Source organism: Eublepharis macularius, chromosome 14 (genome assembly GCF_028583425.1).
Source record: "Eublepharis macularius isolate TG4126 chromosome 14, MPM_Emac_v1.0, whole genome shotgun sequence".
Taxonomy (NCBI): Eukaryota; Metazoa; Chordata; class Lepidosauria; order Squamata; family Eublepharidae; genus Eublepharis; species Eublepharis macularius.
The window spans coordinates 32,554,397-32,581,273 of NC_072803.1; positions in this window are offsets into that span (position 1 = coordinate 32,554,397).

Here is a 26,877-nt window from a genome sequence, read left to right on the forward strand (position 1 = left end):
GAACCTGCAGGGGCCTCCATGTTCAGCGGGCCAAGTCAGTTCAGTTGGTGGTATTCAGGGCTTTTTTTCAGCAGGAACGTGGTGGAACGGAGTTCCGGCACCTCTTGAAAATGGTCACATGGCCGGTGGCCCCGCCCTCTGGTCTCCAGACAGAGAGGAGTTTCGATTGCCCTCCACACCAGTGGTGCAGAGGGCGATCTAAACTGCCCTCTGTCTGGAGATCAGGAGGTGGGACCACTGGCCATGTGACCATTTTCAACTAGGGTGATTTAAACTTTAAAAAACTACCCCCTTGTTCCAGCTGACCCAAAGTGATGTCATTGTGCGGTCCTGAGTTCCACCACTGAGTTCCACCACCTGTTTTCCCAGAAAAAAAGCCCCGGTGGTATTATAAGAGACAGTGTTATATAGTGATTAGAGTGGCAGGCTAGGTTGGGGAGACCCAGGTTCAAAGCCCCGTGTGGCCATGAAACTTACCATGGGCCAGCCATAGTCAAACAGCCTAACCAACCTCACAAGATTATTGCGAAAACACAGTGCAGGAGGGAATAATCAAGTATGCTGTCTTCGGCTCTTTGGAGGAAGGGCGGACTAAAAAGTGGATGAAGGAATTGTAGGAAGCTTGAGATGGATTTGGGAAAGGTAGCTCAGCTTCGTTGCTTCTGGTCCCCCAGCTTGTGACTTAACTCTTTTCCAGCCCAGAAGCTAAGCTTTGGGTTTAGACCTGGCAGTTCTAGCAACAATTGGCCTTTTTGGGGTGAAGTATAACAGATTATTATAGACTTTTAAGAGCCAATGAACTAAACCTTTCTTTCTTTCTTTCTTTCTTTCTTTCTTTCTTTCTTTCTTTCTTTCTTTCTTTCTTTCTTTCTTTCTTTCTTTCTTTCTTTCTTTCTTTCTTTCTTTCTTTCTTTCTTTCTTTCTTTCTTTCTTTCTTATTCATTTTCCCCAGTTCCCTCTTTTTTATTATTTCCCCTCACCTCTTTATTAAATTTAAATTTTAATAGAAGATATAAAATGTTTTGCTGGTGACACAGTTATGATTATGAAATGATGATTAGGAAATAAGTCACATTCTTTATTATTCATGTTCTTTATTCTTATTTACAAAGATTTAAGATAACATTTCTTCCTATTATAACAGATATTCACTATACCTTGGTTATTTTAATAATATATGTGTAGAAAAAGTATATGGAAAATTTGTATAATACTTTTATAAACAGAAGGGCAAGAAGAATAATGGCATCTGGAATACATCAAAAAGACAAAAGGAAAGTAGAAGAACATTAATTAATTAATTAATTAATCAATTATGTCATTTATAGTCCACCTTTCTCACCGAGACTCAAGACAGATTACACAGTATGAGAGTAGCACAATTTGTATCAAGGACATTTTCATACAGTATCAAGGACATTTCCATAAACAATGCCATATGGTAAATAAATACAAGTTTACAAAGACATAGCATTGGCAAGAATCCAAAACAGAGTTGAAGAAATGCTGAAACAGAACATAATCAACTCTAGGACTGACATCAGAGAACACGAAGCACCGGTAATACATAGGTGTACATATATAAAGCAACAGATAATATGTAAGACAACATAGTGGTGAAGTCTATGGTCTCTAACTCATTAGCGAAGCATTTAAGACTACCTTCCTACAGTACAGCCCTCCCATCTGAGTACAAAGCCTCTTTGAATAATTCGGTTTTGCATCCTTTGTGGAAAGCTAAGAGGGTGGGGGCTCCCCTGACCTCCTCAAGCAGGCCATTCCACAGGTTAGGGCCACCACAGAGAAAGCCCGTGTACGGGCTGCTGTTGATTTCACCCACGTGCAAGAGACCCTGTTCAGATGAGTGAAGCTGCCATCAAAGACCAAAAAAATGAAAAATTTGTGGAAAATGCAACAATTTGAGGAAAGAACTAAAAAAAAATATTCAAGAATCTGAGGAAAGAACACAGAAGAATATTCAAGAAGCATGTCAAGAACTGTTGGCTGGACTGTCAGAGTTTAATGCAAAACTACAAGTCCAAACACAAAAAAATTCTAAGTATTAAAAGAAGCAAAAATAAAATCGTACATATCTAGAAAGACAGGACTCACAGACTGAGAAAGCAGAACAAAAAATTGAACTCTTGGAACAACTCCTGTTTCAAAGACTCGTTTTTCCTGGGAGGGGCTGTGGTAGCATGCAGAAGACCCAAGGCCCATTCCTTGGCACCTGTACTTAAAGGGCCTCAAGTAGCGGGCTGGAAAGGCTCTTTCTGAGGCTGTAAAGACTCACTGCTGCTCAGAACAGGCAATATTTGACTAAAGAGATTGGTGGTCTGGCTCAGTATAAGGTAGCTCTAGCTAACCACTGTGGACAGTATGGGTAGGTAAATAAGAATAGTCTACAGTCTACACCGAGGGAGACCAGACTTTACATTTCTTGGTTCTGGAAAGTGTTGTGAAGTTGTAGCTGGCTTATCGTGACCCCTGCAGTGGTGGGGGGGGGGGGAGTAAATCTAGGGCTACCAACTCCAGGTTGAGAAATTCCTGGAGATTTGGGAATGAAACCTGGAGAGGTGGGGCTTGGGGAGGGACCTCTCCAAAGCAGCCAATTTCTTCAGGGAACTGATCTCTCTAGTCTAGAGACCAGCTGTAATTCCGGGAGATCTTCAGGCCTGAACTGGAGGTTAACAAATATCCTTATAGGGGAGAAAGATACAGCTACCTGTGTTTTCTCTGGAAGAGGCAAATAGCTTTGATGTGCCTGAAGGAGCAGGGGTGGAGGCAGATGGGAAAAGCTGCTTGGTGCTGGCATTTTCTCATCCGGAGCATGTTTGTGTCTCCTTCTTCCTTTGCATGAAAGAGAGAGAAGCCACTGATGTAGCTTTAAAGGGGAAGATAACAAAGTGAGCACAAGCAGCACTGGTGGAGGGGAAGGGAGATACTTTGAATTGCCTGGAAAGTGCCTAGTCACTTCTGAGCCACCTCCCCACCCTTGCACTAAAACCACTACATTCTTGCACCAGTTTCTAGGAAAAACTGGTCCATTATAAAGTGGAGAAATTTGTATACATTTTACTTTGCACAACATACTCTGCGATGTATTTGTTTTGCACAATTTATTCCATTTTTGCTATCTGCTCTCCTCCCCTTATCACTGGAAATCTTTTTCAGCCATAACTTGGCCTTCTGAGATTTCAGTAGGCATTATCTTCAGACTTTCAAGCATACCTTCCTGGATGTCAGAGCTAGAAACTTCATCTTTTTAAACAAAAAAGGCAAGTATCTGAGTAAGTCTGATAGGGTGGGCTCCAGTTGCCAGCCTCCAGGTGGTGACTGGAGATCTCCTGGAATTACAACTGATCTCCAGGTGACAAAGATCAGTTCCTCTGGAGAAAATGGCTGCTTTGGAGGGTGGGCTCTATGGTCCCTCCCCTTTCCAAACCCCACCCTCTTCAGGCTCCACCCTCAAAATCTCCAGGAATTTCTCAACTTGGACCTGGCAACCCTAGTACCCCCTCTGTATAAAAACTAATCAAATGTAAAAACCGCTAAAAATGTTCTCATCAACATACTTACGAACTGAAACATATTTTTCATATCCTTACTATTTGTCAGTTCAGAGCTCAACTAAAACGTGTAGAGCAAGTGGAAAGGGGAAGGAGGAGAAGACTGGAAGATGTTCTTCTTCTATGGCTGCCATCTCATAGGTTCTAAAGAAGTCTGGCCAGCTTTTTCTGCATGCTGCTGTGATTTCCCCCCTCCTGCTCCTATCTCAGACTTGAAAAGTTTGAAATTACAATTACATGCATCTAAAGAAGCCTAAATAAATGAATTAACATACACAAACATGCAATTTTAAAATGATTCCTCCTTTCTGGGAGAAGCTGTAGATAGGCAATCTTTTTCCCTTCCAAAGGGTTGAAGGAAGCATTCATTTTGGTACTGTTATCTGGGAGTGTGTAACTTCATCCAGCCTCCACTTAATTTGCTTTTTTTTCCTTTCGGTTTTGTATTGGTCCAAATGCTTGTTGACCACAAGAGCTCTAGCTCATAACCTGCTCTGCAAATGACAACTCCATTCCATCCACCACAAACGGCTCCATTCCTTCCATTAGCTTTTCTAGCCAGAATTACTTCCGAACGTTTGTCTGGCTTATCAATTATGAACAATATTTTTGACTGCTCCTCCAAGGATGATCACTATCAAAAAGGTTAAACTCTCTATCTTTATTTTTTGCACATGTGTATTCTCACATGGCTACTGCTGAATGGTAGCATGTGAGTAGACAGGGCGTTATTTGGCCTTTTGCATATGTCATGCACCACCACAATGTCTTGCCCCATGCTCCCAGGGATGGCCCAACTGTCCCCAGAAAAGTGTCCCACCCCCTTACCTGTTAGAAGGCTGAAGAATGAGCTGAAGGAGGAGGAAGAGGCCCCCCTATCAGGACCAGCTCCAGATACAGGGGGTCCCTGAGAGAATACCCAGGATCCCGCCCCCTCCTTTGCCCATCTCCAGGTCCTTTGCTTGTGCCTCCCTTCCGGCTCACCAACCCACATGCCTCCCACCTGCGTGTGAGCTCCCCCACTGCCTGTGCTCATAGCTGCCAACACCCACTTTCCCAAACATTGTTGGGCAGCACAGATAGCAGAGTGTTTGTGATTGGGCAGATACCCCACCTCAGGGTATGCTGAAGCTGGCCCCAGTTCCCACATGCCTAGGCTGGAACAGGGCCCTGCCATTCTCACGCTTCTTCGCATTGGCCCGGGTACAGTGTGGCCCGTGAGGAGGAGCATGGTGCAGCCAGCAGGGTGAAAGCAGGCATTGCTATGCCAATGCTCTTCTTCCCCAGCTGCACCTTGGAAGTGCGACTCTGGGACAGGCATCAGCTTCCGCCCACCTGGGTTTTGCCCAGCAAAATGAATGGCCAATCTGACCTTGCATGCTCCACATTTACCAGCAGGAGGGAACACAAGGAGGCAACAGCAGCTCCAGCAAAAATTATAATGACATCTGCAAAAAGCTCATCCATTTCAGCAACCAGGACAGTTTTGTCAAGACCGAAATTAAAGGGATCCACTTGCAAGCAGCTGGTAGCCTTGGTTGCCTAGTCTAATGAATGCCAAACCATGAAGGTGCACATAAGTCTGGAATACATCACATGTGTTTAAAGCTGTTTGGAAGCCAATAGGGGGCTGAAAGCAGGATAAAATATAATAAATATGTAAGTAGTATGCTGGCAGTTATTAAACTAATATTCAGTAATGGAAAAGGTGAGCACATTTTCAAGATGGTAAGTGAAGAGCTGGATGGGGAAACTTCCCATGTTTCAGGTTATAACTGGCTTACCAGTTACGAGTGGCATCTGTGAATGGCCCTTTTTACACTACTCACCGGCTTCCGAAACATCGTGAGATGCAGCGCAAAAAACGCGGAAGATAGCATCTTCTCGCACGAGTTTTGTGCGATGTCGCGCGAGAAGACGCTATCTTCCGCGTTTTTTGCTCTGCATCTTGCGATGTTTCGGAAGCCGGTGAGTAGTGTGAAAAGGGCCAATGTTTGCACATTGTTTTAAATTGCAAATGGAGTGATTATTTCAAGCTAAGGAGCATCCACATAATAATCACTATTATTATAACCGGAGGAATTTATATTACAAACCCAGTGTTTTCAAGCTTCATAATGACACTACTAGGTAGTGGCTTAGTGAGAGCAACAGGCCAGGCAGAGAGCTTCTAGTTCTAACTCTGACTTTAAGACAGTAAAGCCATCCTGAATTATGCAAAAGTAAAAAATAAAACAGCATTTTCAGACTGCTAGGGCAGGAACAGAAAAACAGGGACATGTGACATTGGACAGCAGCAGCTGGAGGGTTTTGGGGTGACATCTTCTGGGCAGAATGTCTATTTGATTTCTGAGAACTTGGGATTTTATCAGCATATAACCACCATTCATTTTGGATCTTACTGGAGGTTACAGAAATTACTAATTAAAGCTTTGCTGTTTACTTTACACAGCCACTAAATATCCGGAATATAAATTCAAATACCAAAGAGAAAAAAAAATTAACCTCAAAAATGAAATTACAAACTTGTGCAAATCAGACACTGCATGTAAAATAATGATTATTTTCCTGCAGATAGAAAAGACTAGATGGTTGTTGTGGGTTTTCCGGGCTGTATTGCCGTGGTCTTGGCATTGTAGTTCCTGGAACTACAATGCCAAGACCACGGCAATACAGCCTGGAAAACCCACAACAACCATCGTTCTCCGGCCGTGAAAGCCTTCGACAATACACAGAAAAGACTAGTTTATATAGCTTTGCTTGGTTTCTCTGTGAAGATTATGGAATCTACGTTTTACCTTCTCTACTTTCTAACTCTCCCCCTGCCCTTTTGTTGTTGTTGTTATTGAAATTCCCATCTTTTAAGAATGGGACAGCTAAAGCTCTGCTGAGAAATACACATGAAAAACGAACAAAGAATTGTCTGACCCAAAAGGATTTTGGATTTTGCTGTTCGAATAAGATAGAAATGTCCTGCAAAACCAGATGGCAGTCTGCTGTTATGGGAAGGCAGAACAAACATGGACTCTCCCCTTTAATAAGTGATTTGCTAAAATAATACTATGCTGTGCACCCTTCATTAGTTTCACTAAAGCCATTTTATTGTCAAATAGGAGTCAGAACATCCTGTGACAACATGTCCATGGACTTCTAATTGGACCAGACTACTTTAATCCAACTGGATTATTATAATTATGAGCCCCATATATGATGGAATATTGTCCTATATATGTAAGGATCATGCCCCTCATTTCTGATTGGATGTGGTCATAATTCGCAGGTTAATTATAATGCAGCGATATAAGTGTTGTGCTTATCTTGGGAACTGGGTTTGTACTGTCCATTGAAGGATCAACAAAAAAGCCCTAGAGGTCTAGCTAACTAGTATGATCCCTGGATGATGCACCAGCCATACCATTCAAAGGCTCTTTGTAATCTGTATCAATAAATAACCTAATTGGTCTTGTGATGTTTGTATAGATTAATTATAGTCCTCCTTCACCGCTACCCCATAAATTAGAAATATGTTTCATTCACATCCAATATAGCAGCTTTGATAGGAGGGGCAGAGGATGGGGAGGGGCAACACATAGGACTGGAGATTCTCACGGTTTGCTCTGTACTGAATTACCCAGAAAAGATGTTTGATAGAATCTGTCAAGCAATTGACCCCTTCAGAGATCTAGTTCCAAGTTCCAACTTGGATTCAGTTTCCACATAAGTTGCACAAGAGTTACTACCTCTGATAAGGGACTATGATGAACAAATGTAAGGGAGTTCAGGAGTTGATCTCCTGAATCAACAACCACAAAAAGCCATGATGGCACACTACAATAATAATACTTGAAAGGGGCTGTATACACCATCTATACCAACTCCTTGCTAAAATACAGAACTCCAGTGTGAGAGATCCCACCACCACCCCATAAGTAACTGGTTGTATTGGTTTCTCCTAATGTTCAACTGTAATCTAAAGCCTATTGGATTTATCTTACCCCTGGAAGCAGCAGAGAGCAAGTATTTTCCCTCTTCCATAGGACAACCCTTCAGGTATTTAAAGAGTACAATCATGTGTCTCCTTAGTCTTCCCTTCTGCAGGCTAACTTATTCAGTTCCTCCCATTTTTCCGCATGGGATTTGTTTTCCAGACTGCCAACCCCTTCCAGTTTGTCAGTATCTTTCTTAAGGTGCGTTGTCCAAAACTGGATACTGTACTTGACATTTGACTAGAAAAGGTATAACAGAACTGTTACTTCCTGTTACTTGGATACCACATCTCTATTAGTGCAGCCTAAGCTCATGTTAGACTTTTCTGTAGTTGCGTCACACTGCTGAAATCATGCTGAGAGCAGATTATTGATGTTTTTAGTAAAGGAAAGCAAGGACTTTGGTTTCTTGCCCGTTGGATATTCTCCATTTCGACAATATCTTCCTTGAACACTGACACTATAGGATGAAAGTCAGAGTGTACTTTCAAGATACAGTTCTCCATTTCAAGTTCACACACCAGCCTGACACCCACACTTGTTTCCAAGGAGGCCTGAAAACATGTAGAAGACATGGTGGCACCTTACTCCACAGTGAGACAATGATGGCTTCTACATGGTTTATCTGCTCCAAGTTCAATGTTTTTGGGAAGCATTTTTTCCTTTCCCCCCACAGTGTCATGGGGCATTCATGTACGTCCAGGGGTTCTTCTGGCTTTTCTCCAATCTTTCTCAAACCTGCTTTGTTCCCAAGTTTTGGGGGAGGTCACAATAAAGCTTGAATGTAGGGTTACCAGGTCCCTTGACTGCCCCGGCAGGATATTGGGACCCTGGCACTTACCCCACCTCTGGATTGTTTCTTGCGTACTTACTCCCAAATTGTGTGATGACATCACTTCCCAGAAGTGATGTAATCACATGGGTCAAAGGGCAGCCTTGCAGGTCAAAGGGTGCTCCCACGCTCACCAAGGGGCACAATTAGGCATGAAATGGGCCCGCTGAAGGACACTGTGGGCTGCGATTCGGGACACTGTGGGTGCGGTAGCATGCCGTGCTGCCCTGGGGTATTCTGTACTGCCCAGGGGAGGTGCCCCAGGGAGCGCACCCCCCACCAGCCAAATAAGTGGGCACGGGGGTGGAAGGGTGGGTGCAGGGGATCCCCTGCCCCGGGTGGGGGAATGGCACCCCTATCTGAATGGTTGCTGTGCAGGTAGGAAAATTTCAGATTCTCTGGCCCACATAGCAGCCATTTTCCCTGAACCTGTGGCATCCATTTCCTTCTCTTGCTATTGGGGTCTTTTAAAATAAAATCATAACTAGAATATATCACAGTAACAAAATTTGTGGCTTGGGTTGCCAGCCCCCCTACCTTCAAAGTGGGGGACTGGGTACTGATATGCAGGTAGAGGGCCCCAGTTCAGCCTTCTCACATGTATGGTTTGGAGGCCCAATGACATCACTTCCAGTTTGGTCTCGGCAAGGCCAAAATCAGCCCCAAACACATGCATTAGTGTGCGGGGTGTGCACATGCCCCATAATCCTGGGTTCCATTTCTTGGTTACACTGAAGTGTGACAGCTCATTAGGGGAATGAAATAGAAAGCTAGAAAGTGGCTTTTATGCATAGAAGATTCTTATTACTCATTAGCCCTTCAGTGACTGACACTGTTCAGAACAAAGAGGCAAGCGTTGAACTAGACTTCACAGCCACTGCTTTTAAGTTTCTGATTCCAGATGGCAGGAAGTGGTGGAATAAGCCAGTGCTGACTCCATTGCTGAGTGAGAATAATACTGAGCTTTGATTTGGCAGCAACAAGAGTCAGCCGTTCTTGAGTCAGTGACTCAGTAAGACATTTGGCCTTGCTTATCGCCCAGGCAGTCTGTGCTGACAGCAAGCCTGTGATCCCTAATTGTTTTTGCCACCACTGGGAACGTGACGATACTAAAAATAAAGTACAAGGTGCCCAAAGGCCAAGGAAGCAGGAGCAAAATGGGAAGGAGAGTAAGCTGGCTGCAGAGAAGAGAGTAGTATAACCACTACCGTTGCAGCTACCTGGGGAAAGAGCAAGTGGGCCACCGAAGGCGTGGTGATGATTTTACTCCCTTTTTCCACAGGCAACTTGCTCTCCTCCAGGCACCTTGGCCATCCTCATTCCCTTGCCTGAGCTAGTGTGCCTCATGCTGAGGAGGGAGAGAGAAGGCGGAGAGGGAAGCCCTTCCCCTCCTTCCAGATACACAAGGGCTGGCTAAGGTTGAAAGGTGATGGGGAACCCTGCATGCTCAGAGGTACTTTGGTAATTAAGGTTATAGTCATTTATTTTAATATTCATAGCTACGTGGTACACATGATATATAGTAGTTGCATGGCTCTTTTGGTTGATGGTAAATAAGAATGTCTCTCTCTGTGAGTCATGGAATGAGTATCACTGCACTGGACAGTTTTGCCTAGTGGCTGTAGTTTCCTGTGGAAGGTGGGCTGCCTTCAGTTACTTACACATGGGTTGTCTGCTGCACTGGCTTGGATGCTATTGAGAGGGGATTCCCACCCCTTTCCCACAACATCAGGGTACATCCATGCACCTCCCACATTTTACCTGTCTTTCTTGCACTCTTTACCAAACCTGCTGGACTGCCATGTTTTAGGAAAGATCACAGCAAAGCCAGGGTAGCATCCATGTGGAAGTGAAAGTCCAGATCTTCCCAGTCCCACCCACATTGGCATCATTTTCCCTGCCCCTATCCTCGCATTGGCTGTTTCTTCCTTGCCACCAGAGGGTGTTTTTGTTTTAAATCAGCATTTAACTATCATTATCTTATATACTAATAGACAAGTGGCCTTGATTTGTGGATACTGGAGAGCCAATTTGGTATAGTAGTTAAGAGCAGCAGGACTCTAATCTGGAGAACTGTGTTTGATTCCCCACTTATCTGCTTGAAGCCAGCTGGGTTACCTTGGATCAGTCTCTCAGGGCGCTCTCAGCCCCACTCACCTCACAGGGTGATTGTTGTGAGGATAATAATAACACACTTCGAAAAGCTCTCTGAGTGTGGCATTAAGTTGTCCTGAAGGGAGGTATATAAATCAAATGTTGTTGTTATACTTAAATCCAGAGATTGGAGCCATGAGCAGACAAGACAGATCTTCCTACAGACCTGAAAAATGCCCCAGGTTTGCAGATAAATCTGAAATCTAAAAAAAATACGTTGGAGGGTTAAAAAAATCCCAAAGAAGGGGTGCCTGCAGCTTTAAGAACCAGATGTCCTCAGTGGCCGTTTTCACACTACTAACCTGCTTCCAGGTAGTTTGTGCGATGTCGCACAAAACTCTTGTGATGTCGTGCAAAACTCTCTCAAGAAGACACTATCTTCCACGTTTTTTGCGCAACCTTTCGCAACGTTACAGAAGCAGGTTAGTAGTGTGAAAACGGCCAGTGGCTGTTGCTAGCAGGGCTACCAGTTCCCTGGGGGGCCAATCCGGGGGATGGGGAGTGCAGGAGGGGCAGTTGTGGGGAGGCACTTACCTCACGTGTGCCCTGCATTGTGCCAGGAATGACATTATTCCAGGCCCAGCATGAGAGTAATGTGTCACGCAGGTGCTGACTGAGTGAAAAGCAGCCCCAAATACTAAACAGGGGGCTGATTTTCACTCAGTCAGCTCCTGATGTGACCCATTACTTCCATTTCATTCCTAGTATGACACAAGCGTGCCCGCCAGCCAAGTGAGAGGCAGTGGGGGGTGGAGGCTGGGGTAGGGTTGCCAGGCCCCCTCGATCTCCCAGCGGGAGATTGAGACCTGGCTCTTTACCTGGAGGGGGGGGTGCGCGCGCTCTTGCAAGCGTGAGGACGTCACTGCTGGGAAGTGACATCACCACACAGCCTGTTTGGGCGCGAATCAGGCCCGTTGTGGGCCCCTGTGGAGCACAGGAGCATTCTTGCGCTCCGCAGGGGCACATAACGGGCCTGATCCACGCCCATTTTGGCACAGATTGGGTCCGTTTCGGCGTGGATTGGGCCCGTTTTAGGCCCCTGTGGAGCGCGGGAGCGTTCCTGCGCCCTGCAGGGGCCCACAACGGGCCCAATCCGCGCCAAAACAGTGCGGATCGGGCCCATTTTGGCGCGAATTGGGCCTGTTGTGGTCCCCTGCGGAGCGCAGGAATGCTCCCGTGCTCCACAGGGGCCCTGATCTAGGCCATAACAGGCCTGATCCTGGCGGTTGCTGTGCGCCAGGGCTGTTTGGCTTTTGAGGGAGGACTCATTGGGGCCAGGCCCAGCAGCAACCACCGGACAACTTGATGCCACAAGACTTGCAGACTCACCCAAGCCTGGCTGCCTGCTACTGTTCAACAGCAGCTCCCCTTCCAAAGCCCATATAATTATAATGGTTAACATTTCAGAGTAGGATGTGGGAGACCCAGGTTCAAATCTCCACTCTGTGGTGGAAGCTCACTGGGTGACTTTGATCCAGTCACACACTTAGACTAACCTACCTCAAAGGGTTGATGTGAGGATAATAAGAAGGCAAGGAAAATGATGTAAGGGACTTTAAGTCCCCAGTGTGGATAAAGGCAGTTTATAAATGAAGTAAATTAAGAAATATAAGTGAAGATGGGGGCAAATAAAAGATAAGTTGTTTAGAGGGTTTGAAGGGGACAAGGACATAGAGAAAGGTGAGCATATGGAGGTTGCCAGGAGGAGGGAAAGAGGACATAGTGTGGGGAAGGTGATATAGGGGGAAATTGTGTACCCCTGCAAGTCCTTGCAAGTTCCCCATCATACAACTGGGCCTAACTCAGATGGCAACACACAACTGGGCCATAGGTAGAGTTACCAGTTTCCAGGTGGTGGCTGGAGATCTGGAATTCCAACTGATCTCCAGGTGACAAAGATCAGTTCCCCTGGAGAAAATGGCTGCTGTGGATGGCACACTCTATGGCATTATACCCCACTGAGGCCTCTCCTCTCCCCAAAACCCACCCTTTCCAGGCTCCACCTCCAAAATCTTCAGGAATTTCTCAACCTAGACCTGGCTACCCTAGCCATAGGGGAGAGGCTGGCAGGGATGAGGAAGGAGGGAAAGTAAAGACAGGGCAGACAAAGGTGGATGGGAAGGAGAGAAGGAAGCAGGAAAAGGAGGAGAGGCTATGGGGGCAAAGAAGGAAAAGAGGACATGGTGCGGGAGGGGAAAGTGAGATGTCCCCTGCATTATAACTTCCTACCAATGAGTCTGTCAGGGTCTCTGAATTCCCAGCTTTCATTATTTTAAAAAGTAAGTTTCTAGCCCCTTTTTTTGTGGAGGTATACCTTTTGCCTTGTATCTCCACAAGGAAAGGGACTAGAGACTTTTTTAAGAAAATGAAAGCTGGGAATTCAGAAAACCTGACATACAGATTATTATAACATTATAACAATATTCAATTGCAGATTTTAAAAAACCTCAAAAAAGCCCCCATTAGCACAGGGAAGTGAATAGCAGCTGCTAAGGAATGAGGGAGGGAAAATGCGGGGAAACCTGCTACAAGGAAATCCTTTTGCCATTGCGTTGTATCTGCAACCACAGCATCAACAGAAAAACGCTCAAGTCCATCCCTTTGGGCGAGAGCTGGATGTGAGAGAACATTAGTGGCAAGAGGCATGTGGTCTTACCGCTATAGTTCTGATTTAGCACTCTTTCTGGAAGGAAGATAGACAGAGTTAGACATCCATAGTGCAATCCTAGGTAAATTCACACTGTTCTAAGCCCCCGGGTCTTCTGTTTGGCTATTACTACTACTACTACTACTACTACTACTACTACTACTACTACTACTACTACTACTACTACTATTATTATGTGGAAAGCCACCTGCTGTGGCTTTCTTTTAATTCCTGCCTTCTGCTCTTGAAGACGTTTTATTGCTTTTATGCCAAACCACCATAATTTTTACTGCAAAGGTTGAACAGAAGTATTTAAAATAATCAAGTAAATTAATATTTCCCTATCTTATGGAGATTTGGGGAAATTTATCAGTCTTCTTTAACTAAAAATTGGGTGGCTCTTGGCGAACAACAACAGTCTTCTTGTGGCTGCTTGAAAAGGACAGTGTTTAATTTCTGAAAAGACAGAGACCAAAGGCCTGGGTGAGCAAAGCTCCTTCTTGTACCTTGAAAAGGGTTACTGTAATACATCATGCTAGGGTTACCAACCTCCAGGTAGGCCTGGAGTTCTCCCAGAAGTGCAACTGATCTCCAGACTAGAGATGTTTCCCTAGAGACAGGGAAGTACTTGGTGACTCTGGGGCCCTGGGCAAAAGTCCAGATGGGGCCCCAAACTCACAAGCACTCTCACCAGATCCAAGCAAGGAGTGGACCTCATACACATGTGGTGGGTGTGAGCCATCACTGGAAACTAGCTTCTTGAGCCCTGTTAGGGGTGGTGACAGGAGCATGTCTTTTCCTAGAGGGAAGAGCTGTGAGTAGCTGAGGCCCCCAGTAGTTGTTTGGCCCCCAGTAGTTGTTGGCCCCCAGTAGTTGTTTGGCAAAGATGGTTCCTGCTTGGAGAAAATGGCAGCTCCAGGGGTTGGACTGTATGGTACACCATAGAATCTAACACAACCTGAAGTCCCTCCCTGGACTCCGCTCCCAAATCTCCAGAAATTCCCTAAGCTAAAACTGTCAATCCTACATCATACGGAAAAGCTGCATGTGCCACAATACCTTTTTCCTTGGCATTCCTTAATCCCAGAAATGTGTAGATAATTATGGTTAACTATCAAAGAAGGGAACATATTCATACATACAGCGAAAACAACTTATGAGCTGAAAGCAAGTCCTGTGTTAAGGAACGACTCGGTGTTGAAACTTTTATGAATTTGGAATAGGCAAGACATTAAATCTGCCATAGGATTTCATGACTTGGAGGCAGTCCTCATATAGAATGAACCGGATGGTAGAGTGCAAAGATGGGAGGCTGGAATGTATCACTGGAGTCTGCAGGTAAAGCGTGCCATTAGTATGTGTCTGCTTGAGAAAAGAAAATACCTTCCTGCAGTTAGAAAGCTAGCACATTAGGGAAACAGGTTATGTTTAACACCTCTGGCTGCCATCCTAGTGTGGTTTTGTTTTTTGTTTTTGTCCTGGGAGATTTTGAGATGGAGAAGTATTTTAAAAAATGTGATGTCTGCCTGCAGTCTGAAGTAGTCGTGCCTCCCCCCCGCCCCCCGCCCCCCGCTGCCATTTCAGGACTCTGCAGCTTGATTTGACGGCATGTATACTGATCTGGTCAAAGCTAGAGGGGTGTCTATGTAGTCAATAGGCATCAGAAAGAGGTTTTCAGATGTCCAAAGTGACTCAGTGTTAGCAAAGGGATGGAAGTTAGGCGACACTATTTTAAACTTTTCAATTTTTCAAAAAGTTGTTTGAAATAAATCATTCTAAAAAGTTGCTCCTATAAAGACTGGGTGGATTTGCATAGGCCTGTGTTTGTTATCCAGACAGCAATTTGCAACATGAACCACTTTGAACTGGTGTAGCGTCTGGGATCAAAGATCAGGGAGGGGGGAGAGCTGGAGGCAGTAGGGGCTCACAAGAAGCTGTAACTGGGCAGCCTGTTGAACAGCTGAGGAAAAGATATTTTAAAACAACACAGGTTGGCATCAGGTGTCTTTCCTCAAGCTGCACCAAGGAAACAGAGACCACAATTGTCTCGCTCAAGGCAACATTGCAGACATGGCTGCCAACGAAGCACAACCCTCCAATAAGACAAGCGGGGAAACCCATCCGACATGTGTTGTGTGTGGCCTTTATTGCCCATGACCAATGCACTGGTCTTAGCAGGAGCCTGGGACAGGCAGCCGAGAGCTTTCATCTTGAGCAGGAATTCCAATTAAACAAACTTCCTTGGTGTAAACTTACACACAGCCCCCTTGGCTTCTCCTGTAGAAAGGCAAACTCTTTCATGCCTAGTTAATCTTTGCACAGATGTGCATGGAAAAACCCAGTGCTTGAACTAGGGATTGGGAGATTATAACTGAAGAGGCAGCTTTCCGGAATGCACATGTCCGGACTTCAGCTGGATATGAATTGAGCAATTAATATTTCAAACCTGGCTCATGATCAGTATACAAGCGGTTCATAGCTTATCTACCCAAACATCAACAGTAGCTGCCTAAGTGGGATGCTGGGTAACAGTTCTGAGACTGCCTGTCAGTTTTCAGCTTCACTTAAAATTGAAGCACCTATTTGTCAACAGAGATGCAGTAGTCTTTGAAACTTGACAGCTAAAATTATCTCATACCACCTTTCCTCTGAGGAGTTCAGGGCAGTCTGGACAAAGCTTACACCTGCCACTTTATCTTCATGACAACCCTGTGAGGTAGTTTAGGCTGAAAGAAAGCAATGGGTTCAAGGCAATCTAATTGGGTTTCATGTATGAGCAGGGATTTGAACCTAGGTCTTTCTAGACAAAGCCCAGCAGCACTACATGGGCTTCCTACCTAGCTCTTAAGTAACGAGTTCTGAATTTCTAACATATTTGATTTACATTCTAGATGCTTATTTTTTAGTTTCCCCACCCCATTTATTCACCATTGATTTCAGTAGTCCTGAAACAGGTAAGTCTGGGATTGCTCTGAGTAAGTAATTTGATTCTTGCATCTTCAGGGCATTACAGGAACCCAGATCTTCTTACTGAAAAAGTGTGATCTTGGAAGATTCTGCCATGTGGGTATGTAGCTGAAAGTGCACGGAAAATTCAGAAAAGGCTAACTCCACCATGAGCAGGCAATCTAGCAAGTTAGTTTGCTTTGCTCTCTGCGTTTAATAGAGAGAAAAGTGTGCCCATAGGAGAGCTTTATGACATATTTAAAAGCAAGAATTTGGGTGGGGTTTTTCCCTCACACATGGTAAGCCCAGCTTCAAGTCCTCTGTTCCCTCTGCAAATTACAGACTTACTTGTTTCTGCATTAAATGCTAATTTAGTGATCATTTTTGTCCCTCTCTCCATGGTTCTGAGGGGCTTCCTTCCTTTTTAGTCCCGTAAGGCACCACTTAAAAGTGTATTCAATTACTTTTTTTAAAATAGAAAATCTATTCCATGAGTTTGTGACATCAATGTCAATGAGCACTGCGCCAACCTTCTACTGCAAAATGACTGAGCTGGCATACTCTGAAATCTAGCCTGAAGAGAACACTGCTTGTCTGAACAAAACACAGTGAATGCACTTTCACAGCAGTCCCACCATTCAAATTATATGCACTCAACAAAATAGCTCACTTGCTGAAGTTACTCCAAAAGGGGTGGGTTGGGATGGCAAAAATGGCCTGGGGAAGCCACGCCCTCTCCATGGCCACGCTCCCAAAGGAGAAAGGGCTGGCCTGTGGTGGGGCACAGTCCTAAGTGAAGAGAGTCCCATCTTATGTAGAGCCAGCCTGGGTGAGGCGAGAAGAGCCTCGTCTCACATGAGACAATCCCTCAAGAGATGGGACAGCCCCAAGGCCTTCAAACCCACTTTCTCCTGTGAACTTAATGGCTACCCCCGATGATACTGGTTAGATGGTGGTCTAAAACTGGGGCTTTTAACTTCTGAAGAACAACAACTTGTGCTTGTATACTGCCCTTCTGGACAGATTAGTGCCACAGAATGGTGAACAAAGTCAGTGTTATTGTTCTCCCCAGAATACAGCTAGGGAACTGGGGCTGAGAGGAGTGGCTTACCCAAGGCCACCTGCAGGGTTCATGGCAGTAATGCGAATCAAACGAGCAGAATGCTGATTCGGAGCCCAGCCGCTTAATCACTATGCTACAGCAGACCGTTTCTCACTTTGGACTGCTGAGGAAACTGAGTGTTGCAGTAAGGATCCGAGGTCCCTCAATGGTGCTGGGGGATCCCCCACTCCTACCCACCACCGCCCACCACCACTCACCTGGCCAGCAGGGGGGAAGGTGGGGGAATAAGTCTGTTGGGGGCGCTTCCAGGGTGGTGTAATGATGTCACTCTCAGGACTGACATCATCATGCTGCCCCGGGAGCGCTACCGCGCTTCACAGCGGGCCGATTTGGGCCTCATACAGACTGAATCTGGCCCATTTAGGGCCCAAATTGGCCCATAGTGAAGCGTGGGAGCACCCCCCAGCCCCTGTATGATGATGTCACTTCCCTTAAGTGATGTCATTGTGCTGCCCCAAAGTCATCCAAAAAGGTGAATGCCAGTTCTCTCCGCACCCCCCCCCCCCACACACACACACCAGGAGGGTAAAGGGACCTGGCAATGCAACTCTATGTTGCAGAGAATTCTGGGAAGTGTTCTAGGGGCCTTTTTAGTTCATGAAGGACTGGGCAAAGCATGTTAGGTTTAAGCATCATCATGCATGTAATGAAAGCTTTTCTGCCGATGGGTATTAGAGCGGGCCAGATTTGTCTTTTAGGGAAGCATGTTTGCTGTTAGTGATCTTTCCACAGGAAACCCTGGGTGTCCAAAGAAGTCTTGCATTATCTGGAACATACAGTTTTGAAGACCAGTGATCTACTGCAACAGCCCAAGAGGAGTTATAGCTCAGTGGTCCAGCATGTAGAAGGTCCCTGATATTTTCTGTTGAAAAGATCTCTCTCCAGTTAAAAAGATCTCGGGTAGCAGAATTTTGAGAAAGGTCTTTCTCTGTCTGAGTCCTCAAAGAGTTACTGGCTGTCAGAGTAGACAATACTGAATGAGAGACTCCATTGGTGGGAGTGGCAGTCGTTCACTGGCAGGTAGTGCGGCAAACTGTCTGGTGAGAAAAAACGTCCTGTTTCTTTAACAGAGGCCTAGTGGGCTGTTATTTACCAGTCAATGACGCTGTTTACTTCTGTGCCATTAAAAGCTTCAGCTGCCCATTTATACACATTAAGCCTCTGTTAAAGGGACAGGACATTTTTCTCCAAGTGTGTTGCAAACCCTAGCGGCGAAACATCTGCTTTGCACGCAGAAAGCCCCAAGTTCAATCCTCAGCATCTTCAATTAAAAGGATCAGATAGTAGGTGATGTGGAAAACCTCTTCCAGAGATCCTGGACAATCACTACTAGTCACAGTAGACTATACTGACCTTGACGAACCAAGGGCCTGGCTCAGTTTAAGACATCTTCATGTACCCCTGTGGGCAGATTCAGTGTAAGGCAGCTTTCTTCTGGATTTGTTGTTTCCAGATGTGACAATCTGCTCTGATCCAAGAGAGGAAATGTTGGCGCTTATGGTGTGCAGGAATAGATTTTGATCTGTCTCGTTTTGAAAAAGGAACAGAGAGGAACTGTATTTACTAACAGCTTTGAGCTGGGTCCTGGCGTCAACCTGGCCTAAGAATAACAGAGGGAGGGGAGGAGCGGAGTGGTATAATAGATGGCAGCAGAGAGCTTAGGAAAGCATAACTCCTTCCAGATGTGGCTTGGTGAAAAACCTCCAGGGTGACAATAAGAGCTTAGGCAGCAACACCAGCACTGGCAAATCTGCCACCACCACCTCTTTTGGGAGCATCCACTGGTCGACTGCTGGCCTTTCTGCCTTGCTGTCCTTTTTCCCCATCACAGCGAAGAGGGTTGTTTTTTTTTGTTTGGCATTCGTGAATTAGTCAAACATGAGAGGTTTAGACAATATTTCAGAACTTTGCTTCAGGTCACGGCAACATGACCTACAGCTGTGATTCCCCTTCCCCTCTAGTGAAGGCCAGTGCATTTACTTATTAACAAGCTTATGACATATTCCAATACCACATTCCGCATATCTCCGTAGTCAGATAGGGCGGCCTGCATCTTTGAGGATAGCATTGCAGAGGCAATTGAAGCACTTCTTCTTGTGATGGTACGGGTGGAAGATCTGTGCCTACTAAAATTGCGTCTGCCACTGAGCAGTGAAAGGCACAGGAGCCAAGGCTGGCAACTGGCCGGGAGAAAGATGTCCTGCCCCTTTAACAGAGGTTAAATATACAAAAATGCTGAAGCATTTCTTTGCATGAGACCGGAGTTACCAACAAGCCTGGAGAAGAATGTCATGTGCTTTAGGTAAAGACTTAATATGAGGAAGGGGCAGCTGAAGCATTTTATGGCACGGAGGAAAACGTGCGATTAAGGTTCTATTAAACGTTTTATCTTCAGGCAGTTGGCAAACGGGTGGTGGGACAGGCTTGCACGGTTTCCCTGTTCCAGGTACAGCAGCAACAGGGCTGCCATATGCAGGTTTCCCCACAGTTTTCCTGCTCCAGTCACCCAACAGCAGCCCCCCATCATGTACCACTAATAGGCTTATGGCGGGCAATCTCCTAGCAATTCAGTTCATCACTGGCAAATCTCTACCTAAAAATAGGGCCATACGCAATTGCCATCTAGATGTGATATGTTAAAATGTTGATACGTTTATAAGGTCCTCAGTCCAATGAGTTATGGGAAGTGGATTTTTATCTTTCCAGTGCTGTAGTGTTCCTGGGGTGCCTGCTGGTGGTGGGTGATCTCTGGGTGGCTGAAAACTTCCTGCTGGTCATCAGCATCTAAACCACTGGGAGATTGCCTGTCACTAGCTGGCACCTGGAATCCCTACTGCCAAAGGAGGTAGAGGCAATCATAAAATGGCTACTGCATAGGATTGCCAGGTCCCCTTACTCTCCCAGCTGGAGTGGGGGGACCTGGCACTTACTTTGTGTGATCTTCTTGTGGTGTGCAAAATGTGCACACTTTCCTGACGGGCACAATGATATCACTTCCAGAAGTGACACTTCTGGAAGTGATATCATTCTTCTGGAAGTGATACATCCAGAGATACTTCCAGAAGGGATACTTCCAGAGTATGCCCACCGCCAGTCTTGATGATGTCACTAGAGGAAGTGATGTCGCACACGCTGGAAGTACACTTGCTTCACACTGGCTCTGGAGGGTTTCCCCCCCCCCACTGGCCATGTGAGTGGTGGGGAGGGGCAGAGGCTGGGAATGAGGGATTCCCTGCCCCCACTGGGGGACTGGCAGCCCTACTACTGCAGGAAGTGGAGCCACACACACAGAGGAAGCCCAAGACACACTGGGAAAGAGGAGTGAGAAAGAATAAAACCAACATTGTAGTGGCAGCTGCAGCTGAAATAATGTTTTAATCTGCCCAGCCAATCAGATCTCCAGTAGCCAATCAAAATCCCTGCTAGGCATCCGGTGAAGTTAACAAGAAAGTATCTTTGTGGGGAACAAGAAAATATATCTTTATAGCTTCACAAATTATGGAATTTGCTGCCACAAAGTAGAGTGATAGCTGTTAAACAGCCATTAGCCATAATGCTGAAATAAAACCTCTATTTTCAGAAGCAGTATCCTCTAAATGCCAGTTGCTGGGGAATACCAGCAGAGGGAAGCTTCGTGCCCTGCTTATGGGCCTTCCAAGGGCATCTACTTGGGTACTGTGGGAAAGAGAATGTTGAACCCAATGGGCCTTTGTTCTGATCTAGCAGGGCTTGCACCATCTTTATACAGTTCCTTGCATAGCTACACCTCTCAGTGCATGGTGTCCCATGTTATTCAGCTGGTGTCTGGCAGTGAATTTTCCAACTCAGGCATAAAAAGGACTTGAGTCAAACATGATTCAACAAATATATGGTGCAAAAGATCAAAAATCACCTTTTGTGATAGCTCTTGGGGCTCTGTTCTGAGCAGGACCAGTGCTAATGTCTGCCTGTGTAACTCTATTCCCTTCAGTGAATTTTCTGAATTACAATATGTTTTTTCTTCTTCTTCCCTTAGAGTTTCCTCATTTTTATATATAACAGCTGGGGGAATGGCAGTAACAGCCTTATTGGCTGAGGGAGTATTTGCAAAGAAAAAAAAACTTAATAGACAGATGCTTGTAAAAATAACCAGAGCACTGCAGAAAAAATGAAGGGATTAAAATAGAGCATCTATTTCAGGGGAAAGGGTCTCTGTCAAGCCAGTGCAGCATGTCACCTGCAACAGGTTTTCCAGAAATGGATGCACACACCTGACAAGACAACCTGGCTAAATAGTACAGTGTAAACTATGGCAAAATTCAGGAAATGTTCCTTCCAGAACTCCCTGTCGGGGCTTTGGGAATTGCATCCTGAGAGGCCTGCATTTCCCTTTCCTCAGTCATTCTCTGCAGGACTTTTGGGTGTTGTGTATCACTCCAGTGATGATGGAAAATATTCCAAGCAAAAGAATGGCAGGAAGAGATGAAGGCAATAGCAGAATCTCTTTTACTAAAGTACCATACAGGAGAGGCCATAAATCACAGGCAGAATTTATAGATCAAGGACTTGGTTCAATGTCTGGCATGCCTGGTTAAAAAGGATCCCAGGTAACAGGTGTTGTCTTACTGCTTTTTTCAACAGCATTCTTTCTGAATATATGAAGCTGACTGAGTCAGACGATTGCACACTTGCCATTTGCTTGCCTGCAGGGGACAATCCCTCACCCTTGGCCGAAATCCTCTACCCTTGTTAGTTTGAGAAGCAGGAGAAAAATTGGCGGGGGAGTGAGAGTGTTGATAGTGTCATTCTAGGAAATTCCCTGATCTCTATGGTAAAGATCATAGAGATTGCAGATATTCTTAGAGCATCATCTGTAAGTGATGTCATATTCCCCAAACCTCTACCTGGAAGTGACATCTGACCTCCCATGATATTATATGAATTTTCTCCATCTCTGTGGTCTTTATGTTAGAGATTGAGGAAATTCCTAGAGCACCAAGGAGGATGTAATGTCACATCTTCTGAAAGTCCACCATCCCCCATACCCCTCCCCCAATTTCCTGCCATTTGCCAGCGCAGGACTAGCACCCCTAGACCACTGGTCCATCTAGCTTAGTGTTACCTACTTTAACTGGCTACCACTTTCCAAGGTCTCAAGTAGAGAAAGGGTTTTCTCAGCATCAGATATCTGTAGGGTTAAACAGGAGAGACACTTGGAGTGCTCTGAACAGAGTTCCTGGTGTTTATTCTTTAACACAGGGTCTCAATTTAGATTACAGTGACCTTTGACTTATGAAAGCTTTTAACCTGTAAAATTTTAAGGTCATACTGAACTTCAAATTTGTTCTTCCTTTTATTGGTTCTGTATTTCTGAGCTTTGGAGAGTTTGTTTTTAGTTTTCTGTTTGAATTATTTGTTACCTGTATTTATCTGATGTCTTTTTGCTTGTCTGATTGTTATTTAATTGACTTCCTTATAGTGTTTGTTTTATTTAGGGTTGTCAGCCAGCCTGGCAAAAAATGTCTTGCCCCTTTTAATGTGTGGAAATCTGCAGCTGAAACTTTTCATGGCATGGGGCTAAATAGCATCACCAGGCAAATAACCCCCATGAAGTCTCTATTAAACGGACAAAACATTGTTCTCCAGGTCTGTATCCAAATAGCAAAACCAGTCCTGGACTGTACCACTGCAGGTGAGAGGTGAGGGAAACCACATGACCAAATACAGTTTCGGGGGGAAAGAACTGTCACAGGGCAAGTAATTTAACCTGTCCATTCAAGAATTTCACCACCATCCCTGGAAACATTCAGTCTTGCAACTATCCCCATGGTTTGAAGTGGTACAGTCAAGGAACAGTTTTACCAGCTCATTTGCTGATGAAGTGGAACAGGTCCGGCAGAGTTCTATAGAATGTCATTGTATGTGTGTATATACCCCTTCATTTTCTTGCATGTGCTGGAAATATGGAGCATCAAGTATTCTTGTCTGTATTGTGGTGTCTCCTTGAAGCGTGACAGCTGCAATTGCTTCCAGATGTTGTTCCAGCAGGCCAGGGTGGATGTGGTAAACTCCATGATGGAAACCAAAACCCAGACCAGATGTGCCATGTCCATTTCAGAAAAGTACACACATCTGGCTTCAGGAACAACCAGAACAACAAGCTTTCATTCCTTTGACTGTCAATATCAAACACTAGAACAGACCTTTAACAAACTTAACTGTTGAGGTTTCCTACATTCACCGTTTCACACTGTCAGGCAGGTTACAGCAGGCTTTCATGACTAAACAGTTCTTGGGGACAGTGTGTATGGTGCAAGCAAAAGCCTGTGAAGTTGCCACACCTTTGAGAGTGAGTAGTGCCGCGATGCTCTTTTTGTGACCCTGGCCGGTCACACACTCTCGAGCTCACCTATCTCCCCGGGCTGTTGTGAGGATGAAATGGAGGCATGGAGAACCATGGACCAGCACAATCCTGAGCACAGTTACATCATTCTGAGCATATTGACTACAGCGTATTGACTACCTCACAGGATATAACTCTGCTTAGGATTTGTGTTGCATGCCACCCTGAGCTATAGAGATGCAAAAGCTGACAACCCTAGAGAGGAGACTTAGATTTAATTTTGTGCAGCAATAGAATGGCTACCTTCCTGCCAGCACTCCTCCTGTGCTTGATGCCAATGGAGTTAAGGAGATGATGCTTTGCTTCACGAATATGTAGGAAATACTTTCAGTTGCACAAATCTGCATGTCAGTCTGACATTGGAACACTGGAGCAGAGCTAGAAAAATAACACGGCAACCCTACTTACACTTCTACTCTGTTTTTCTTTCTAGGAGTGTGGCTAATGTACGGTCCCAGATGGACTCCTATATAAGTAATCATAAAGGGCAAGAGCAACTGAACTTCAAAAAGAGAAATAAAACAGTGCCTTTGGTATATAATGCAGCCACAGCTGAGCAGATGAGGGGTCATTCCAAGGGCCAGTAACAAGGATGGTGGAGGTAACTTCATCTAACTGCTGGCCGTTTCCACATGTCTTACCTGCCTGCGGAACATCACGTGAAAGACCTGGAAGACACCGTTTTCTCACGTGAAATCGCGCCAGGAAGACGCTGTTATCCAGGAGTTTTGCGCGATTTTGTGCAAAACTCCCGGATAATAGTGTCTTCCTGGTGCGATTTCGTGTGAGAAGAAGGTGTCTTCTGGGTCTTTCACAAGATGTTCTGCTGGCAGGCAAGACATGTGGAAATGGCCGCTCTCTCCTCTGCTGGCTTGGCTTCCTGCTGTGGAAACGGCGTATGTTCCTATTGGCCTTATTTTCTAGGTCAGTTCCTGTTTGTGGAAATCTAATTTGGTAAATCGCTGCCCCTGTTCCATGCATCTGACGAAGAGAACTCGATTCTCGAAAGCTTATGCTACAATAAAATTGGCTAGTCTTAAAGGTGCTACTGGACTCTTTTTGATTTTCCTGTTCTTCTTTGGGGGAGATGCAGGGGATGTGTGTTTACAATTTGCATCATAATTCTTAAGATTTAGGCCCCTTCTAATCCCAGCCTCTAGAAGTTAAAGTGCTGGTGGGTGCGTGCATCTTGAGTAGCACCCTAGTAGGGTTGCCAAAACAAGGCTGGCAACCAGCAGGAGACTTACCAGGTGTCTGTGTGTGTGTGTGTGGGGGGGGTTTACTGGCAATGTAATGACATCCCCAGCAATGTGCTGGTGTCACTTCCAGGTGGACAAGGAGGGAGGTCAGCATGTTGGGATACTCCCTGTCTTTTTGCTTAGTTTTCTTCCACCATCTAGCTGAGCAGTGATGGGAAGCACTCGTTGGCAGCAACAGATCCCTGCCTCCAACAGCAACCTTGCAAGCCCAGTTGCCAAGTCTCCCACTATGGCAGGAAACCTCCTGCCAGCAACCCGCTCTTCCCACCACCATTCTTTCCGGTTGCAGAATTTTAAAAAATTTAATTGCTGCCGTTGCAGGTAGCTGGAACTGACATCACACTAGAGATTCCTAGAGTGATGTAACGTCACTTCTGTTTTCCCATGGAAGTGATGTCATGCTATGTGTTCTACCAGTGCCCCCATGTCCCTGCCTCTCCACCTCCTGCTGTATGCCAACCATCAGTTGGCAGTTGCCCCAAAGTAAAAGTTACTGAACATGTTTGAATAGCAGCAAATCTATAACAACTATGATTAGATCCATTGAGAGTATAATCAAAGATTCTACTGAACACAAAGTAATTTTTAAAAGAGGGAAACACTTGTTTACTAACATGCACTTGCTTCAAAGTAGTGCCAGTAATGGAAGTGCAGGATTTTAAAATGTAGCTCATAGCAGACAGAAGAGAGCATTTGGTAATGTGTAGTCAAGGATTGTGATTTTTAAAGTAGGAATGTTTTGAGTGTCTTTATTTTTATCTGTGAAATGTTGCATTGTGTGGAATTACTTCGGGGAAATATTGTTTACAGATTCAGTCTAGTGTAAATCCTGGTTAAAAAAAACCTTGTGGTCATATCTACACATTTATATCAGATTTATAAACTATCACGGCAGCACAAAGTTACAAGCATGGAACTTGCGGCACAAATCTGAATGTCAGGAATGGAGATAGACAGGATGGTAGAGTTGCCAGATCCGGGTTAGGAGTTTTCTGGAGATCTGGTGGGGGGCGGTATCTGGGGTTTGGGATGGGAGGGACCTCGGCAGTGTATAATGCCATGCAGTCTACCTTCCAAAGGAGCCATTTTCTCTAGTGGCAACTGATCTCTATAACCTGGAAATATGGGCCATTTCCACATGCCCTTAAAGGGATGACCCACTCACCAAACGCTGGTAGCTTCCCCCCAGGAATCCAGATGTCTCCATTTGCAAAATGTTTGCAGGCCATTTGGCTTCCATTTTTTTGGCACCTTTTCTGGGAATGCCAAACAGCCTGCAAATGTTTTGCAAACAGAGATGTTGCTAGCATTCCATGAGTTGGCTGTCCCTTTAAGGGCGTGTGGGAATGGCCATGGTTGCCAAACTCCAGGCTGAAGATCTCCTGGAATCACAACTAATCTCCAGGCCATAGAGATCAGTTACCAAGGAGAACATGGCTGCTTTGGAGGGTGGACTGGATGGCATTATATCCCAAATCCTGCTCTCTCCAGGCTCCACCCCCAAATCTCCAGGAATTTTCCAACCTGGAACTGGCAACCGTACCCAGAGATCAATTGTAAATTTTGGGAGCTCTCCAGCCATCAGCTGGAGGTCGACAGCCATAGACATGAGGAAAATATACCATATAGTTAGGCCCTGAGTCAGACCATCAACTCTATCAAGGTCACCATTGTCTCCCATAACTGGCAGTAGCTCTCCATGGCCTCAGAGGTCTTCCATATCACATACTATCTTCTTATCCTTTTAACTAGTGCCAGGGATCGAACCTGGGACCTTCTGAAAGCAAAGCAGATGCTTTACCACTGAGCCAGAGCCCCATCCCAAGCCTGGAGGACAGAACCATGTTTTACCAGGTACCAAAAACTGGGGGCTGTCCCAATCAAATGGATATGCTCCAGTGCTCTGTTGCTTTTCCGGGTCAAAACCACTTACCACTTGCAGTTTCTTGGATCTCAAGATGCGGCCAAGGATGAGTCTT